At 37.3% G+C, this 12,920-nt stretch overlaps 1 pseudogene; it reads right to left on the bottom strand.

Moving 5' to 3' along the window:
* Positions 1–10,416: 10,416 nt before the first annotated feature.
* On the bottom strand, positions 10,417–12,306 carry LOC113178354 (RNA-binding protein EWS-like; annotated as a pseudogene).
* Positions 12,307–12,920: the final 614 nt, after the last annotated feature.

The following is a 12,920-nucleotide window of genomic DNA, read 5'->3' as shown; positions in this document are numbered from 1 at the left end:
TTGAGAAACTAAGCTCTCTACATTTATACTGTTCTTGAACAAGAAAAGCCACAAGTACTGGTCTGGACTTATGAGAGGCATTAGATGTGCCAGCTGTGGAATCCTCATATTATGTAGTTCTGAAATACAGTTCCAGGAAAATACCAGAGTATGGAATGAGAATGCTCTCATATACATTACACAAAAGGAAATATGAGCATCAAGACACTCTGAGAAGTTGTCTGACTTTGGAGACACAAAGGAAGTATAGAAACACATGATTTTTCCAAGATCAAGTGATTCTTCTTTACTTTTAAATCATGTAAAAATGCTCATAAACAACAACAACAAAATTTTTGCTTTTGATTTTTTTCTATGGTAATGGGGATTTGAAACAGCAGCATGTTAATTCTGGGCTACATACCCAGCCATGTTTTAAAATTTTGAGACAGGTTTTTCTAATTGTCTAATTAGTCTACCTAAGTTCCTGATGTTTACCTTGAAATTGCAATCTTACTGACTTAGCCACTTGAGTCTCTAGAGTTAATATTCGTGTACCATTGCACTCAGAGAGAAAAAAATGCTTTAAAGTCTCATCCAGTTTTTGGTATAACAATTTAAAATACCATGTTCATTTGAAATATAATATGGTTAAAGTAACTGATAATAATGCAAAAATGTAACTGATAATACTGGGAAAGGGGGAAGTTGTCATTGAACAGGAAGCTAAAATTTTATATATAAATACAGCTCACAATACTGGGGCATAAATTTAAAATGACACTCAGCAACTGTTTGAAGATAAAAAAATTAAAAAGTACCAGGTATGTAGCTAAGTCGTACAGTACCTCTAGCTCAATCCACAATACCACAATCTCCAAAACGAAGGAGAATGAATTCAGGAGGAAAGAAAAACTGAGATACCTATAGTGTATCTCACCTCACTCCTGGAGAAAAAAATACATGGAGTTGTGATTGGGATGATCTCCTCACTCCAGAGTCCACAACACAATCTGAGAAGATTCGGAAATATTGCCAAAAATGTTCTCACATAGAATTTAAAGTAAGGGCTGAAGATATTCTATAGGATACTATAGGACTTCCGGTGTCTACTGTTAATATATGGTCCAGTTGACTGGCCAGTGGAAATTCATGGCTGACCTTTCTCAGCAGAAGACAGGACTGCAGAAACCAAAGATTACACCAGGGATTCTAGCCAAGAATTGCCAGTTCTCACCATAGTCAGTGCAGCCAGTTTCAACCAGACTCACCATCCAGTCTCGGGATTTCATTGCACACTCATCATTTACAGTATTTATAGGAACCACGTGTCCTCTCTATGAATCACAAATTGCCTATACAGGAGAAAAAATCAGGTTCACTGAACATAAGTGAGGAAGCCTAGAAATGGATACCCACTCTGGCAGACTTTACACCAGATGGTCAAAACTTGCTTCTCTTTACTGAATATATGTAGATTGGACAATGCTTAAATAAGGGGTCTTGATTAGACACAACTTATTTCTTCATATGCTCAATCTGAGCCTAGTGAGTTTTTGAGAGTCAGGAGATAACCTCAAAATCCAGAAACAAATGATGTCACAATTGTAGGGTCTTGCCTGTACATTTATTTATTTATTTTTCATTTGAGGCTCTGGGAATTGAAATCCAGATCCCAATGGCCTGTCTATAACATTTTCTTTTTCTTCCTAGGATGAAAACCCCATAAGAAAGTGGGCTTGAAATGAAGATAAATTGTGTTGCTATCATGATCTCATACACCTGTAATCCCAGGTAGGGGATTTGAAATTTTGCTTCTTTAAGAATACTACTAAAGCACAAGAAATACAAACAAGAGTCACTAGATGGGATGAATTCAAACTGAAAAGATTCTTCTCAGAAAAAGAAACAATCAGTGAGGCGAAAAGTGATACCAGAGAATAGGAGCAAATTTTTACCACATGCACATCAAATAGAAACCTAATTTCCAGAATATATAAAGAACTTAAAAAACTTAATACCAAAAAAACAAATTTCCCAATCATTAAATAAAATGGGCTAAGGAACTGAAGAGACACTCTTCTTAGAAGATAATCAATCAATCAATAAAAAAATGTTCAACATCTCTGTCAATTAAAGAATTGCAAATCAAAACTACTCCAAAATTTAATCTTACTCCAATTAGAATGGTATTTATTAAAAATACAATTACAAATATATGTTGGTGAGGATGTGAGGAAAAAGGCCCACCGTTACACTGTTGGTAGGACTCTAAATTGGTGACACCACTCTGGAAAAGAATAAGGAGATTCCTTAGAAAACTTGGAAAGAAACCAAATTTACCCAGCTATCCCACTCCTCAGTTTAGACCAACAAGAGCTAAAAACAGCATAATACAGAGGCATATCCACATCAATGTTTATAGCAAAACAATTCACAATACGTAAATTATAGAACCAATCTATATGCTCTTCAATAGATGAATGGATAAAGAAAATATGGTCTATTTACACAGTGGAATATTACTGAACATTAAAAGAGAATAAAATTATGGAATTGGGAAGTAATGGATGGAGTTGGAGAATATCATGTTAAGGCAAGTAAGCCAATCTTCCTAAACCAAAGACCTATTATTTTCTCTGCTAAGTGGATGGTGATCCAAAACGAGGGAAATGGGAGGTAGCATGGAAGAAATGAAGAAACTTTGAATAAGACAAATGGGAGGGAGGTGATGGGAGATGGTATAGAGGTAGGTAAGATAGTGGAATGAGATGAAAATCTTCTTGTACACAAAGTAGAGTTACATGGGTTTTGTAACTATACTTTCTGTACAACAAGGGAAATAAAATTTTGTGTTCAATTTGTGTGCTATAAAGTGAAATGCATTCTGCTCTATTAGCAATTTAGAGCAAATTAATAAATTAATTGATTTTTTAAAATTCAGGAAAGAGACTTCCCTTTCCCTAGATCTATATTTAAACATATGCATATATATATATATATATATATATATATATATATATATATATATATTCTCTATATAACATGCACATATTTAATGTATATAATTTATAAACATTTTTTTTCATATTTCCATTGATTTTTTTTAAAGAAATGACAACAGAAGCATTGCAATTCTTATTTCATGTATAGAACACAATTCTTTATATTTCTGGTTGTATATAAAGTATGGTGATACAAATTTGTGTCTTCATACATGTTCTTTTGATGATGGTCTCTATCACATTCCACAATTCGTGCTAATCCCCTTCCCCCTTTCTATTCTTCCCATACATCTTTTTTATTAAGAATCCATATACTTCTCTCATGTTCCCCCTCTCTACCTCATTATGAGTCAGCCTCCTTATATTTGGCATTTTTTTGGAATTGGCTAACATCACTTAGCATTATCACTTAGCATTATTATGCTATCCATTTACCTGCAAATGCCAGATTTGATTATATACCTAGAAGACTCAAAAAGATCCACTAGAAATCTTCTAGAACTAGTAAATAAATTTAGCAAAGTAGCAGGATATAAATCAACACCCATAAATCAAAGGTATTTCTGTATATCAGTGAAAAATCTTCTGAGAAATAAATGAAGATAACTACCCCATTTACAATAACTTCAAAAAAATAAGATACTTGGGAAGCAACTTAATGAAAAAGGTGAAAGATCTTAAAAAGAAAAACTACATAACCCTAAAGAAAAAAATCAAAAAAGACCTTAGAAGATAGAAAGATCTACCTTGATAATGAGTAGGAAGAATTAATATTATCAAAATGACAATACTACCAAAGCACTATACAGATTTACTGCAATTCTGATCAAAATCCTAATGGCATTCCTCATAGAAATAGCAAAAGCAACCATGAAATTTATCCGGAAAATTAAGAGACCAAGAATAGCTAAAGTAATACTTAGCAGAAAGAGTGAAGCAGCAGGTGGCATCACTATACCAGACCTTAAACCATACTAAAGAGCAATGATAACAAAAACAACATTGCATTTGCAAAAAAAAAAAAAAAAAAAAAGACTGCAGACGAATGGTACAGAATAGAGGTCACAGGGACTAATTATTATACATTAGGCAAAGGTGTCAAAACATGCACTGAAGAAAAGATAGCCTTTTCAGCAAAACACTCTCTCTCATCATGCACAAAATTCAACTCCAAGTGTATCAAGAACCTAGGAATTAAACCAGATACTCTATGTCCAATGTAATATAATACAGGCTCTAATCTTCATCATGTGGAATTAGGCCCCAATTTCTTTAATAAGACACTGATAGCACAAGAATTAAAAGAAATAATAAATAAATGGGATAGAATCAAACTAAAAAGTTTATTCTCAGCAAAAGAAACATTCTGTGAGGTGAAGACAGAGCCTATATTTTAGGAGGAATATTTTACCCTTCGCAAATCAGATAGAGCACTAATCTCTAGGGTACATAAAGAACTCAAAAAGCTAAGCAAATAATAATAATAATAATAATAATTATTATTATTATTATTATTATTATTATTACCCAATCAAGAAATGGGCCAGGGATCTGAACAGAGAGTTCTTAGAAGAGAATATACAATCAATCACCATTTTTTTATATATCTGATTGGTTATGGTCCTCCCTTTTCAGGACCAAGAACAGTTCTGGTTCAGTTTCTAAGGAAGAGAAACACGAGCAAGAATTATTCTCAACTCTCCTTTATAAATTATCAAATACAATTATCTATGTCATTTTCTAAACATAGCTGGACATGGAAAATATAGGTTTGGAGCAGAGAACATTTTTATTAGAAACACAGTGTAAAAGAAAGAAAAAAAATCATAATTATTTGTAGCACATGTAACCACAAGAGAAACGAAACCTGGAATTCAGAAAAGAAAGATTCAAAAACTTTTATATTTGGGAATGTGGATGACATGGATGCTTAAAGTAAAAAGGTTATTACAAGCTTTTGAAAGAAAATTTATGTGAGTGGCAGATAATGGTTAACCAAATAGAATCTGCACAGTGTATTCCAGCGGCTTTGTCAGCTGTGCACTACAGAACATACAGGTATTCATAGGCTCCATGAAGAGCATTATTCATCTGTGCCCTCTAAAATTATTCCCATAGTACAGATGAAAAAACATGGGTATCTGGATGCTAAATGGCAATTCAGCAGCTCACAGAAAACTACCCAGAGACAGAACTTATGAAATTTCTTTAAAGACCATCAATGTATTGTTGGCTCCTGACACAGGGATGTCAGTTTGGGGAAATATTGTTTTCTCTTCATTTTGAATAGAGTGCATTGAGAATACATTTCAGGGGCAACATAAATACTTTTTTTTTCTTTGATGTTAAGAAACTCTTCAGAAATAGAGCTCACAAGACAGATTTCTTAGAAGGGTAAATGCCTGGAGATTACAAAATTAAAAGAACACATCAGTGGCCCTGAGTGCCTCAGTAAGGAAATAAATCAAAAAGGCTTATTAGAAATTGAAAATCAAATAAAAAAAGTAACTATTTCTAATTTTTTTTAAAAAACTAAGGTCTTTTTAGCTTTTTTCTAACTAAGGTCTTACTTCAGCTATCCTGCATTCCTGCCGCATTGCTGTCCTTTGTTCTGTTATCTTGCAGTGTTGAAATGTAGGTGGGAACAATCAAAGTGGGGAGGACAGGTGGGCTGAACGAGTAATCTGGGCAGGAAGGGCTTTTAGATTAGCATCTCCATGTTTGCTGTGAGCTGCTTCATTAAAATATCCTTGGGATGGGCTCAGGGCCTTGGGGACATTTTCAATTCCCCTTATCCTGGACTCCATCCTCAATATGGTGTTCATTCTTGATTTTACTGGATATTAGACCAAATTTACCTAACTACAGAAATTACATATCTGTAAATCTGGCTCCACTACCAAGGATATGGCTATGTAGTACAGTATCCCTGAGTTCACATAACTTTAACAAAATAATAATAATGAAGAAAGTAAAAATAAAAGAATGTCAAAATGAAAATTAGCTACCTAAAAAGGAAATTAGGTATCCAAAAATGACAGCTCCTTTCCTGCAGGAAAATGGACCTTTGAGATTTGATTTTGATAATTATTCAACCTGTCAATCTCCAGAATCTGGTAAGACACTGGGCTGCAGGAACACACCTGCCACATAGTATTTTATGCAGATTCTGAGGATGCCCTTTGAGCATAAGGAAGGCAGCAAAGAGTCTCTGCCACTGACATGTTCCCCACCTGGTTGGCCAGTAGGAGTGAGGACATACTGGCCCAGTGGAGGAGTTAAGCCTGCAGACTCCAGAGACTACCCAGAGTCCCAAACTGCTAGCTCCTGTTTTCAATACAGCCAGTCTTGTGGTTACAATAGTCTTCCTCCCCCAGCCTCTCTTGCTAGGCCAATGCACACTCACCATTTCCTGCTTCTCAGTAGTAGGGCTACTTGGGATCCTCAGTTGCTGCATCTCAGAACAACCTGTGATGCTGAGGTATGAGACTACAGATTGCAAAAATGGAGGAATCAGGAGATAAGAAGTGAAAGCCCACCATGATGACACACAATTGGATAGTTCCCACAAAATATTCTTGATTGGAAGGGGCTTCAGATCATGAACATTGAATCTGAGAGAAGTGAGCCCTTTTTTTGAGTGACAGGGAATATTATCCAATCCAGGCATGAATACGGGCTAGAATCTCAGGTCGTTGAGTGCTGTTTTTTTTTTTGTTGTTGTTGTTTGTTTGGTTTTTTTTTTGTTTGTTTGTTTGTTTTTTAATCTGAGAAATGTACCCCAGAGTCTCAGGCTGCTTTTATTTTAAGGCAAGGTTGTTTTCCCATAAGTGGGAACTAAACCAACCAAAAGAACATTTTCATTTAAACTTACATATAAAGTCACTTCAGTTTATGGATTATTTATGCTTGTATATTATTCAGGAATTAATATAAAATAATGACAATAATTAACAAATTTTATTTATTTATTTTTTGATCTCTGTTCTTTTTGGGTGACAAATTGAACTTTGAACTGGGAAAAAAAAACCTAAAGTAAAAATGCCCAATAAAAAAACAACACAAAAGGGGCTGGGATTGTGGCTCAGCAGTAGAGTGCTCACCTCCCATGTGCAAGATCCTGGGATCAATCCTCAGTACCACATAAAAATAAATAAGTGCAATAAAGGTATTGTGTCCATCTACAGCTAAAAAAATACATAAAAAACATAAGGTATAGGTGAGAAGCCAGCCTCTACCTCAGAGCAAAGACTGTCCAATGAAGGGGGCATGACTCTTGTCCTTGGAAAGACACACAGAGCCCTCCTAGGAACATACCCATCCTGCAGAGTTGTTTATCTACAAATAAAAGGAGAGATCTGCTGTGCCTGGTTTCCCTGACTCAGTCAGGGTAGGTGGGGACCCAGAGCAACCCCCTAGCAGCCACAAATCAGCATGACACAGGGAAAATACCTGGGATGCCAGATGACTCTCCCAGTAGTTTATGGTGGTTGATAATATTTTGGGAAACCATATAGTTCAGCATATACTCCCCCTCATGGCCTAAGCCAATCTGTTCAAATGAATCCCCATCTTGTACTAACAAATCATGCTTACCCAGCTTCTACCCACCAGTGAATGTGCTAATCATGTTTTAGAGTTGTTTATGATTTTCCAAAGGTATGTGATGATTTTCTAAGACATGCTATGATGTATGTGTGGTTTCTGCTTTCCCCAAAGAGTTATAAAACTGCTGCAAACCCCGGGCTCAGCCACCAGTTTCTTTGTGTGTGGAGAACTGAGCTAGCTTGCAATAAACACCTCTTTGATGCTTACATCGATATTGATCTCTGGTGGTCTTTTGGAGGTCCCGTAACAGTCTCTCCTGAAACCCATGGGAAAAGAATTCAGCACTCCAGTTCTATAGGACTGTAGTTTTATAGCACAAAAAGTTACAAAAGAAGGGTGACTTGAGAAATTACACGAATAACAGGATTTTCACAAGCATAATACAATGACACTTAGTAGGTTAATGGTCTAAATGGTTTAGCATTTAGGGAGTAACTTTAGATCACAACATCAGAATTTATGATGCACCACTAAAGTTTCAGAGTGAGTTGTTATTTAGTCAGGAAAAGCCAGAATTTGAGTCATCACTAAAGTTTCAGGGAGGGTTGTTATCTCATCAGGGAAAACCAGACATGGGTGAGTTCAAGGCACCGGTAGGCATTTCAAGCACCTTTACAAATCACAGTAATTTATAATGAAGCAGAAATTAACTTTTCATGCCTTTGTGATGAGATGGCTCCCAATCTTAAAAGAAAATTAAGACTGGAGTTTTTACTTGCTAAAGCCATAGCGTTTAAAGTATATGTTTCATACTTTAACAAGTATAAGAATTAAATTATTAATATTAATTAGTACTAATTTTTAAAAGACAATAAAATAGGATATTAGATATTTCTTATTAAATGCATAAAAATTTTGATTAATATATTGAGAATATAAACATGGAAAATTTTGACAATGATAAAAAGACATTTAATATAAGGGATTCAATATTATAAATCCCTCATGTTCAGTGGATCAGTCCTTCAATGATTTTTTCCATTTTTTTAGGTCATTTTGAATTACACCTATGCAAATGTTTGTTAAGTATACAAATTTAAGATTTTGTATTTTGTAAAGTAGAAAAATGGCAGATTTGAGCTCCTTTCAGGATTTTAAAACTTATAAGCCATGTGGGGCATCTTAGCACCTTTTTTTCATATTTGCACACAGTCCAATTCTAGAGAAGAATGATTTGGAGATATAGTCTACTGTCCTTAGCAAAAGAGAAATTTCCATAGGATATTTCTAAAGCTTTTAACTTTTCTAACTTTTCAGAGTTTTTGGTGATTTGAAAAAAAAATATTTTTATTTTAAGAAATGAATTGTTTGAAATTAATTATCTACCTTTGCTGCATTATTTTTCACTTTCATTGATTTTTTTTGAAGAACTAACAGAATAGAATTCCAAAAGTGTTCCATGTAAATTTAAAGGTATGTTTCTAATAATCAAGATAGAAAACAGAAGCAAAACATCATCTAGTTTGGTGGTTCTGCCTCAAACTAAAGGGTTACTTATTTATTTTTGCTATTATTCACTAGGTTCCTGAGGTTGCAGAAATCACCAACCAACACAGAGAAAAGTCTTTTTAGTTTGTTTCTCACAACCAATTCCAGCTAAAATACACTAGTATCACTGTAGTTTCGGACCAAAGGGTGTTTCTAAATAATAAAAATATGTATACATAAATATATAAATAAATATAAAATAAAATATAACATTAGATTTTTTTTCCTGGATAATCATTCTCTACATATTTCCATTTAGACACAGTTCTGGGACCAAAGTGTCAAAAATAAGACATAAATCGTACACTGCTACATAGAGTAATTAAGGCACATACTAATAGCTTGGTATAAAACTTGGCAGAGAGACATAAATAACTACAGAACATCATAGAGAATTATACCTAAGAGCTAAGTAGCAAATTCATGGTCTTTAAGTACATGACGAGACAAGTTACCATACCAAATTTTATAACTCAGTTGCTGCTAATATACAGAGATAGAGATATTTATTAAGAGATGATTTTATGCAGATTTTTGGTTTAAAAAGGGAAAGACCAAATAATGGAGGTGATTTAAACATGAGCAATAATATTTTTCTGCATTCAGTACTTTTTCCACAGATATATGAATTATAATTAGTTCCAACCAGTAAAATTCAGAAATAGTGTAAAAATTATTCACTAGGAGTAGAACTACTTAAAAGGAGAACCAAAACTTCCATTCTTGTCCAAATGTTTACTCCTGACAAAAAGACGGCTTCTTTTGAACCATTTCTGCAGATATGATTTTTCTGTAATAAATATTTTGGTGACTGTTTTGCATATTGCTTAATATATTTATGCTTCACATTTTCTCTTTTGTCCTATTTTACTACCTAGATACTGAAAGAAAAAATTTCTAACTCCTAAACTCCCTTGATATTTGAGAAATCTTTTTTTATTCTTTTTTTAATTATTAGTTGTTCAAAACATTACAAAGCTCTTGACATATTTCTTTTTTTTAATAAACATTTGGAATTTTATTAAAAAAAATCACAACCATGAACATTGTTACAGTTAGAGGCCCTCTTGGTTCTCCACATTGATACTGAGCATGCTCACAGGGGTTCCCATTGTTAAATCTTAAACAACCATTTTTAAAAGAAGGAAAAAAACTCAGCACACTACCATTTAACTTGTTTTAATGTTTCTTCACAAATGGTGAAAAATACTAAAGTACAGACAAGGAATAATCATAATGTTGCGGCCAACATTATAAATATGGAATTATAAATTTAAAACATTTTCTGGTTTAAAAAATAAATCTGGTAGTCAATGCAGCTCTGTGGGGTCTGTGTCTAATAGGGCTGATCTCTGTGTTCCTGACGGTGCTCGCCTTTATCCATTTTTCCAGGTCCTCCACGTCCACCTCTTCTTCCTCCCATCTGCTCCATTAAAGGTCCAGGGGGACCCCCTGGACCACGTCGTCTTCCTCCACCAAAGCCACCTCGGTCCATGCCACGGCCACAACGGAAGCCACCCCTGTCTCCACCACGGCCACCTCTGAACATTCCTCCAGGATCGCCGCAGTCCATGAGGCCACCTCTTCCTCCCCGCATGCCAGCAGGGCCACATCTTCCAAGGTCAACACGGGGGGGGGGTGCGGGGGGGGGGTGGGAAGGGTGGTGGGAGAAAGCCCTCAGGCTTCTGGGCCTTACACTGGTTGAATTCTGTTCTCCAGGCGAAGTTCTGGTTTGCACAACCCGGATTGGGACGTTTCCTCCTCCAGAGGGAATCCCCCGTGGCCCTCTTGGGGGAAAACCTCCTATGTCTCCTCCATGGCCTCCCATGCGACCCATAGGTCCCCCAGGATCTCCTGGGCCACCTGGACCACCATGGAGTGGTGGTGGCATCCCTCTGCCCTCACGAGGTAGCTTGCCACCCCGCATGCTGTCCATGGGAGGCTTCCTTCGAGCAAGAGTGACTTTTAGTTTGCTTCCTTGAAAATCTTTTCCATAAAACCACTCCACAGTAGCCTTTGGGCTTTCCTGTTTCCTTGTCCAGGTAGATGTGGATCATGGGGTGCCCAGTTTTCTTATTCATCTTAACAACCCCACACTGCTTAAAGAAATCTGCCAGATCATCAAGAGTCACATTGTCATTTAATCCTTGCACATAAACTGCACTGTTGTCAGAGTCTTCATCAGGATCTACTGGAGGGCCTAGATCAAGATCTGGTCCTTCATCCATGGGGTCTCCAGGCTTACTGAAGCCACCTGGCTCTCCAGCGCTGCCCATTCCACGGTGTCCTCCTCCCCGCCCACCTTTGCTCATGCTTCCACGATCAAATCCCCCTATTCCCCTGCCCTGGTTATCAGGGCCACTCATGCTCCGGTTCTCTTCTGGTCCGGAAAATCCTCCAGACTCCTGCCCATAAACACCCATGCTACTGGGGTGGTCCTGTTGGAATGCTGCCCGTAGCTGCTGCTCTGTTGGCTATATTGACTTGGAGCCTGGCTGTAGGATCCAGTCTGGGGGGGGAGGTAACTAGTGGGAGGCTGCTGCCCATGGGTGCTTAGTTGACCATAGCTACTCTGCGGTCCATAGCTGCTCGGTTGCCCATAGGTGTTCTGCTGAGAGTAACTGCTCTGATCATAACTAGTTGGCTGTGTAGAGGAATAGCTGGTAGGAGGATAGGATGGAGGCGCGGTAACTGGCTGCTTGGGGTAGCTCCCAGGAACCTGGGGATAACTGTAGTTACTCTGTTCGTATCCTAGGCTACGCTGGTTATAACCCCCTGTGCTAGACTGAGGTTGACAAGTCTCAGCGGGCTTGTTACCATCCTGTGGTCTTGCACGTGCAGACCCATAGCCAGGGTAAGCAGGCTGAGTCCCATATGCAAACTGGGCTGCATAGGAGGCCTGGGTGGTGGTGACGGTAGCGGTGGTGGTGTCATAAGCACAAGTGCCGTACCCCTGGACAGGCTGGCTGTATGCCTGGGGGGCAGTTGGGGTAGTATAACCAGTGGAAGGCTTTCCATAAGAAGTTGCATATGCAGTCTGCCCATAGGTGGCAGTGGTCTGAGCCTGTGTATAGCTGACATCAGTAGGCTGTCCATAAGTTCCATAGCTTTGTTGCCCATATGCCTGGGTGGTCTGTGCATATCCTTGAGTTGGCTGGGCAGTGTAAGCACTGTAGCCCTGCTGGGCTGTAACTTGGCTGTAGGTACTGTAATCTGTGGAGGCCATTTTCTCTCCTTCCTCCTCGTTCTCTCAGACATATCATATTTCATACATTTGATTCAAGCAGATTATGAACTCCCATTTTTACCCCGTATACATATTGCAGATAAACATCCATTCCACATCCACTTTTTTACATACTACCATACTAGTGTCTATTGTATTCTGCTGCCCTGCCTATCCTCTACTATCCCCCTTACCTCCCCTCCCCTCTCCTCCCATCTTCTATCTCAATGCCATCAACTGTTATTCATTTATCTCTCTTGTTTTTCCCCTTTCCCCCCTCACTTCCTCTAATTTTGTAATTTTGTATAACAATGAAGGTCTCCTTTACCATGCAATTTCCCTTCTTTCTCTCTTTCCCTCCCCCCTCTAGACTCTTTTTAATGGTGATCTTCTTCTCATGCTCTTCCTCCCTATTCTTTTCTTAATTGCTCTCCTTATATCAAAGATGACATTTGGCATTTGTTTTTTAGGGATTGGCTAGCTTCTCTTAGCATAACCTGCTCTAGTGCCATCCATTTCCTTGCAAATTCCATGATTTTCTCATTTTTTAGTGCTGCGTAATACTCCATTGTGTATAAATGCCACATTTTTTTTATCCATTCATCTATTGAAGG

This window comes from Urocitellus parryii, chromosome 7 (genome assembly GCF_045843805.1).
Source record: "Urocitellus parryii isolate mUroPar1 chromosome 7, mUroPar1.hap1, whole genome shotgun sequence".
NCBI lineage: Eukaryota > Metazoa > Chordata > Mammalia > Rodentia > Sciuridae > Urocitellus > Urocitellus parryii.
This window is presented reverse-complemented; position numbering and strand designations above follow the sequence as displayed.